Source organism: Labrus bergylta, chromosome 22, assembly GCF_963930695.1.
Source record: "Labrus bergylta chromosome 22, fLabBer1.1, whole genome shotgun sequence".
Lineage (NCBI taxonomy): Eukaryota > Metazoa > Chordata > Actinopteri > Labriformes > Labridae > Labrus > Labrus bergylta.
Genome location: NC_089216.1, coordinates 842456 through 850760, shown reverse-complemented (window position 1 = coordinate 850760; position 8305 = coordinate 842456).

The window sequence follows — 8305 nt, the reverse complement described above, 5'->3', positions numbered from 1 at the left end:
CAGGAACCTTTAAAACTGAACGCCTCTCCTCTGTCTCCTCTCTGCAGAGCTGCAGGGCTGTGATGTCATGATGATGTCATGTGGTTAGTAAACCTGAATCCTTCTCTGGTTTCATCTCGGTCCTGGAAGGACTACAAACTCTGTCAGCACAAAAACCCATGAACTACAAACAGAGAACACACACACACAGCGACGCTCTTATATAAACATCCTGTGCTGTTATCACCAGATGAACTGTTTAGAGAGAGAGAGAGAGAGAGAGAGAGAGAGAGAGAGAGAGAGAGAGACAGAGAGAGACAGAGAGAGAGAGACAGAGAGAGAGACAGAGAGAGAGAGAGAGACAGAGAGACAGAGAGAGAGAGAGAGAGAGAGACAGAGAGAGAGAGAGAGAGAGAGAGAGAGAGAGACAGAGAGAGAGAGACAGAGAGAGAGAGAGAGAGAGAGAGAGACAGAGAGAGACAGAGAGAGAGAGAGAGAGAGAGAGAGACAGAGACAGAGAGACAGAGAGAGAGAGAGACAGAGAGAGAGAGAGAGAGAGAGCAAGACAAAGAGAGAGAGAGAGACAGAGAGACAGAGAGAGAGAGAGAGAGAGACAGAGAGAGAGAGAGAGACAGAGAGAGAGAGAGAGAGAGAGAGAGAGAGACACAGAGAGAGAGAGAGAGAGAGAGAGAGCAAGACAAAGAGAGAGAGAGAGAGAGAGACAGAGAGAGAGAGAGAGAGAGAGAGAGAGAGAGAGAGAGAGAGAGAGAGAGACAGAGAGAGAGAGACAGAGAGAGAGAGAGACAGAGAGAGAGACAGAGAGAGAGAGAGACAGAGAGAGAGACAGAGAGAGACAGAGTCAGAGAGACAGAGACAGAGAGAGAGACAGAGACAGAGAGAGAGACAGAGAGAGAGAGAGAGAGACAGAGAGAGACAGAGTCAGAGAGACAGAGACAGAGAGAGACAGAGACAGAGACAGAGACAGAGAGAGAGAGAGACAGAGAGAGAGACAGAGAGAGACAGAGTCAGAGAGACAGAGACAGAGAGAGACAGAGACAGAGACAGAGACAGAGACAGAGACAGAGAGAGACAGAGAGAGAGAGAGACAGAGAGAGAGACAGAGAGAGACAGAGTCAGAGAGACAGAGACAGAGAGAGACAGAGACAGAGACAGAGACAGAGACAGAGACAGAGAGAGACAGAGAGAGTGTGGTGTGGTCTCTTGCTGTGACTTGCTCTCTAATAAACCTGAATATTCGGCCGTTTTCTCATTTTCACACACACACACACACTCCTGAGGGAAGATGTACAAAGCAGCAGAGCTTTAACTTTCTGCAGAACAAATACGAGGATGCTGTGTGTGTGTGTGTGTGTGTGTGTGTGTGTGTGTGTGTGTGTGTGTGTGTGTGTGTGTGTGTGTGTCTCCATGATGCTCGGCGGCTCCGGACTCTGACAAAGTCCAGAACCCAGAACCTGAGGACACACTTCATCTTTAAAGAGGAAACAGAGGAAGTGCTCGGAGGTTACAGACGACAGGTGAGACACGTCAGAGGACGTTTACTGGGTCCTCACTAAGACACAAAGACAAGTATCAGTGTGTGTGTGTGTGTGTGTGTGTGGGTGTGTGGTGTGTGTTTTAAACCCTTAAAGGGCCAATCAACAGATTAACCAACCTGCACTTAACATGTAAATCCTCACACAGAGAGAAATGAAATCCTCAACCAGGGATTAAAGAGAGAAGAGAGAGAGAGAGAGAATAAAGAGAGAAGAGAGAGAGAATAAAGAGAGAGAGAGAGAGAATAAAGAGAGAAGAGAGAGAATAAAGAGAGAGAGAGAGAGAATAAGAGAGAGAGAGAGAGAGAGAGAATAAGAGAGAGAGGTGGAGAGAGGCAGGCTTTGAGTGAACAACAGAACAAAGAGGACAGAAAAGACAGAGACAGATGGAGGACAATATGGAGACACACCCACCCCACACCACACACACACACCCCCACACACCACACACACACACACACACACCACACCTCACACACACACACACACGAGAAAATCAAACACCCTCCTCCTGAGTCGATGATGGACAGAAAACTTCTGCAGGAGATTTTGAACAAAACCTCATGATGCCGAAATGTACTGACTGTGATTATTAGTAACTCTTGAGACACCACACACACACACACACCACACACACACACACACACAACACACACACACACACACACACACACACACACACACACACACACACACACACACAGACACACACACACACACACACACACACACACACACACACACACACACACACACACACGTTTATAAACAGTCAGTCACACTAGTTTGTTGGTCAAACAGTATACTCCTCCGCCTGTGATTGAGCATCACAGAGGGTGCCTTGAACACATCACTATGGTCCTTGAACACATCACTATGGTCCTTGAACACACCACTATGGTCCTTGAACACATCACTATGGTCCTTGAACACATCACTATGGTCCTTGAACACACCACTATGGTCCTTGAACACATCACTATGGTCCTTGAACACATCACTATGGTCCTTGAACACACCACTATGGTCCTTGAACACACCACTATGGTCCTTGAACACACCACTATGGTCCCTTGAACACACCACAGACTGACAGCTCCGGCTCCTTCTGAAGTTCAACAAAGTGTTTTTAAACTATTTTTTTAAGGAAGTGAAATCTTCATGAAGAACTCAGAAGATGGACAGCGGCGACAGGGCCGACAGCGGCGACAGGGCCGACAGCGGCGTTAGCGGCGACAGGGCCGACAGCGGCGACAGGGCCGACAGCGGCGTTAGCGGCGACAGGGCCGACAGCGGCGACAGGGCCGACAGCGGCGTTAGGGCCGACAGCGGCGACAGGGCCGACAGGGCGACAGGGCCGACAGCGGCGTTAGCGGCGACAGGGCCGACAGCGGCGACAGGGCCGACAGCGGCGTTAGGGCCGACAGCGGCGACAGGGCCGACAGCGGCGACAGGGCCGACAGCGGCGTTAGCGGCGACAGGCGCCGACAGCGGCGACAGGAGGCCGACAGCGGCGTTAGCGGCGACAGCGGCGTTAGCGGCGACAGGGCCGACAGCGGCGACAGGGCCGACAGCGGCGACAGGGCCGACAGCGGCGTCCGCTACGTAATAGCGTGACATCATAGCAGTACGACTCAGCGTAGCCGCCAATAAATTCAACAAAGAAGAAGAACGCGACAGTAAGAGAAACGATGGAGGGCGTCCAGCAGAGGTCAGCACCTCCGAGGTCGTCTATTCTTTCGACCAATCAACGGACTGCAGCGTGTACGCTTGGCACCCCGGGTGCGCTTTGGACGGGAAAGTTTGTATTGGTACCAAAATAACCGATCCGTACCGATCGACTTCTTTGGTTCCCTTCTGTTGGGGTGCTGAGCGTCCTGATCCGACCCTAAAGGGGCGGAGCTACACTCACTGCAGTCCGTTGATTGGTGGAAGGATTCTTCACTTCCTGTGTGACATCGTTAATAAAAGACGAACAAAACAGGATTTGGAGAGTCGGAGATGCTGACCCTCCTGGACTCACTGACCCTCCTGACTCGCTGACCCTCCTGGACTCGCTGACCTCCTGACTCGCTGACCCTCCTGGACTCGCTGACCCTCCTGGACTCGCTGACCCACCTGGACTCACTGACCCTCCTGGACTCACTGACCCTCCTGGACTCGCTGACCTCCTGGACTCGCTGACCCTCCTGGACTCACTGACCCTTTGTCTCGCCGCTGTGATTTAGTGATGCGTACGGTACGGTTGTTTGTGGAAACCAAGATCAAGGTTTACTGACCAAAACCAGACCGCTCGGTAGAACGGTACGGATCAGATGGTATTTGACCCAACAGTGGAAACGCCAATAACTGAGAACCGGACCGAACCGGACCGCTTGGTGGAAACGAGGTTCTAGTTTCCCCTCCGAGGGAAAAGATCCACATGAAGTTTTCATTCAGAACATTTCGACCATCAGTGGGAACATAAAGGAGGTTTGTTACGGGACGGGGACCTCACAGTAAACCATGCTATACGTTTGAGGTCTGGACACTGGAACGGATCCTCAGGTGAGCTTTCAGGTTTGTGCTTCTGTGAGGAACCTTCAGGAATGCGTGTCATGTTCTCCACCTGCAGAGGGACTGACCCCCAGAGACCCGAACCAACAAAGACCGACGACCTCTTCTGTCCCCATGTGTCTGTAAACCTGACTCCAGCTGGTTTCATCTTACTGAAGCCTCATTTACATTTCAGCTATTCGACTAATCGATTAGTGATCCGCAGACTGGCTCCAGACTTCAACGGCCTGTTTTCAATCAGACTAAAGTCGCTTTGTTGAACTAATCGATTAACTGTGGTCGTGTCTTCTCAGCTTTATCGATCAGTACGGAAACACATTCGGGACAAACTTGTTTGACCTTACCTTCCTCTCCCGTGCAGCAGGTCAGCAGGAGCAGCGGGAGGAGGAGGAGCAGCAGCCCGCAGGAGGAGGCCCGTCCCGCGGCCTCAGGGGCCCGCACACCCTCCATCCCCCCCGGAACAACCGAATCCAGACTCGATCAGATTCGATCAGACTTATCCGACTCCGCGTCAGACCAATCCGATCAGTGACGTCAGCTGGGCTCGCTCTCAGCCGGCCGCGCGCGCCTCATTGGAGCCGAAAAGTTAAATCAAATCCAGATACAGTTTTTTTTTTTCTTTAAGAGGAGAGATGAAGGAGCAGAAAGTCTTCAGAGCAGGACAACACTTCAAGATGGACGCCTCCCAAGTGAGCCAGAAAAAAGTTCCAAAAACAAAGGAAAATAGATGAAAAGATGAAAACGTGAAGTCTGAGTGTCTCCTCTACTCCTCATGGATCTCCTTCATCCCTTCATCCACGAAACTTTCCCGTCGGTTTTCCTCCTCTTCCTCTCCTCGTTCCTCCAGGACACAGAGCGGGGCGCGGCTGCCTTCCAAGGCCGGGAGAGGAGCTCTGAGAGGCGGCCTGGTGAGCGGAGAGAGGTCGGCGTGTCGGCTGGAGGGTCGGTCAGAAACAAACACACTCACAGTGCAGGGTGTGTGTGTGTGTGTGTGTGTGTGTGTGTGTGTGTTCTGTCCCAGTGCTCCCAGTGAGTCTGTGCGTGACCAGTTTCAACTTCCACACACTCACAGCGCACAAAAGTTTAGACAAAAGCAGCCGGACACACCGAGGGACACGCCCCCCGCTGGCTCTGATTGGCTGAACCCCGTGTCAGTCTTCATTCGCGGGGGCGTGGTCTACCGGAGGAGTGACAGACAGATGTGGAGGAATGTGTCTGTCGCTCTGATCTGTCTGTTGCTCTTCAACAGAAAACAAAAAAACATAAAATAATAAACATTTATCATTTATAAAAAAAAATCTGTTTTTTTTTTAAAAAGTGTCTGTGTGTGTGTGTGTGTGTGTGTGTGTGTGTGTGTGTCTGTGTGTGTGTGAGTGTGTGTGTGTGTGTGTGTGTGTGTCTGTTGTGTGTGTGTGTGTGTGTGTGTGTGTGTGTGTGTCTGTGTGTGTGTCTGTGTGTGTGTGTGTGTGTGTGTGTGTGTGTGTGTGTGTGTGTGTCTGTGTGTCTGTGTGTGTGTGTGTGTGTGTGTGTGTGTGTGGTGTGTGTGTGTGTGTGTGAGTGTGTGTGTGTGAATACTGATCAGATCGGTCATGATGTTTCTTGTGATTTATTGATGTGTGTTTCCTCTCTCTCTCTCTCTCTCTTCTCTGTGATCTCAGTGTCTCTCGCCCAGTCTGTGTGAAACTGAATACACACCTGACCTCAGTTTGTGTTGTGTGTGTGTGTGTGTGTGTGTGTGTGTGTGTGTGTGTGTGTGTGTGTGTGTGTGTGTGTGTGTGTGTGTCACAGTATCTGTCATAAAACCCCCCTCTGTGTTCACCGACAATGAGAACAAAGACAGACAGAAAGTCAGACAGGTAGGGAGGGTGAGAGAGAGAGAGACAGGTAGGGAGGGTGAGAGAGAGAGACAGGTAAGGAGGGTGAGAGAGAGAGAGAGACAGGTAGGGAGGGTGAGAGAGAGAGAGACAGGTAAGGAGGGTGAGAGAGAGAGACAGGTAGGAGGGTGAGAGAGAGAGACAGGTAGGGAGGGTGAGAAAGAGAGAGACAGGTAAGGAGGGTGAGAGAGAGAGAGACAGGTAGGGAGGGTGAGAGAGAGACAGGTAAGAAGGGTGAGAGAGAGAGAGTGAGACAGGTAAGAAGGGTGAGAGAGAGAGAGACAGGTAGGAGGGTGAGAGGAGAGAGACAGGTAAGAAGGGTGAGAGAGAGAGAGACAGGTAAGAAGGGTGAGAGAGAGAGAGACAGGTAAGAAGGGTGAGAGAGAGAGAGACAGGTAAGAAGGGTGAGAGAGAGAGAGACAGGTAAGAAGGGTGAGATGGACAGAGCTGCAGCACAGCAACTAATTGAGCGATTGATTAATCGTGAGGGAGTTTTATGACAGATACTGTGACACACACACACACACACACACACACACACACACACACACACACACACACATCTGGTTTGGACTGTTACCATGGAAACAGCTGATCAGAATAAAGAGATGAAAGGTGGCAGATATCGTGAGAGCGTCGCCTCCTCCTCTTTCTTCTTCTTTCTGTTAAGAGGAGAAAGAGACAGGAGTCAGGTATCACCCCCCCCCCTCTCCCCTCTCCCCCCCCCCCCCCCCCCGTCTCTGTTTCTGTTGTTTGTCAGGAGGTGTGAACGACAGAGAGCGGGAACAAAAAGACAGGAAGGGGGAGGAGAGGGAGGGGAACAAGATGAAGGAGGAGAGAAGGAAGAAAGAGGGCAAGGAAGGGAGGGAGGGAGAGGAGGAGAGGAAAGAGGAAATATAAAGTTAAAGACGGGATGATCACACAGAGTCAGCGATCGATGATTCACAGGTTTATATTATTACAGAGAGGAGGGAGGAGGTCAAATAAAACAAGGAGATAGAAGAAGGAGAGGAAGCAAGGAAAGCAGGAGGAGGGACGGGAAAAGGAGGTAAGGAAGGACAGAAGGAGGCAGGGTGTAAGGAGATGAGAAATGGAGGGAACCTGGAGAGGTGCATCGTGGGTAAATGTCACCCGTCTGTCAAAAGTGAGACGGAGGGAAAACACAAAGGGACCCACAGGAAGAGGAGAAGAGAGGGCTTTGACAGACAGGTGATAGCCCCGCCCCCCCGAGCCCCAGCACCCCACAGAACAGAAAAAGCGGTTTAGATAACAGATGGATGATTTATATGATAGTTTAAATGTAGCCTATATACTTTTATTTCCTCTGATAAAGGCCTGACCCTGAGTGTGAGGCCCCGCCCCTTTTCACCAGCCCGCTGCAGCTCCATGTTCTGAGGTGTGATGGAGGCCGCTCTGCTCCACAAACCACTGACTTATAATTGAAGTTGTTTTGATTTCCTCAACATGTTCACTCTTTTTCAATCTGCTGTAAGGTTCATGGTGTTTTAAATTAAACCGCCTCGTGTCGACGCCTCTCCCAAACGAAGACGAGGTCGTTTAACCACAGAAAGAAAGAACAGTTCACTTTCTTCCATCAGGATGTGACGTTAAATAAGGAAGAGTGAGGGTTCTTTACTGCAACGACCACTTCCTGTTCATCAAACCCTCTCTCTCCACTGTCACACCTGAGTGTCGATCGCCCCTCCTCTCTCTCTCTCTCTGTGACGAGAGGAGACGGTCATCCTTCAAAATGTAAATGAAACTATTCTCTCCACTCGAGTGGACGTGAGAAAACTGAAAATGTGTTTTTTGCATTGTAGCGTTTATAAAATCTGATGCATGAAAGGGTTAAAAGCCACCACAGAGATGAGAGTGGAAATGTGTTTCACTTTTTTACCTTTGGTTGGTTGGTTGGTCACTTCTCAGCCACCGTACTTTTGTAATGACTCGTTTGAACACATTTTGGAGTCTTGATGACAAACTGGTCAAGTGTTATCGCGGTGTATTTAAAGAATGTACGGGGTTTCCAGGTGACCATAACAGGGGTGCAAAGACATCAACGAATCAAACGGTGAGTCCGAATCCTCATGAAGACGATCTGAGGTGGAGGATCTTTAAGAGAAGACCTGCGGGAGACCCCGTGTCTGTCAGAGACTTTGTGGATCTGACTCCACCTGCTGGACACTCAGAGAACTACACCCAATAATAATGATCAGTAACCTCTCCCACCTGTGTGTGTGTGTGTGTAGGTGTGACACACACTCCAGTCCATTTACTTCAAAACAACACAAACACACTCTGAAAACAAACAGGCTAGCACTTTCCCTCCACTTCCAGTCTTTG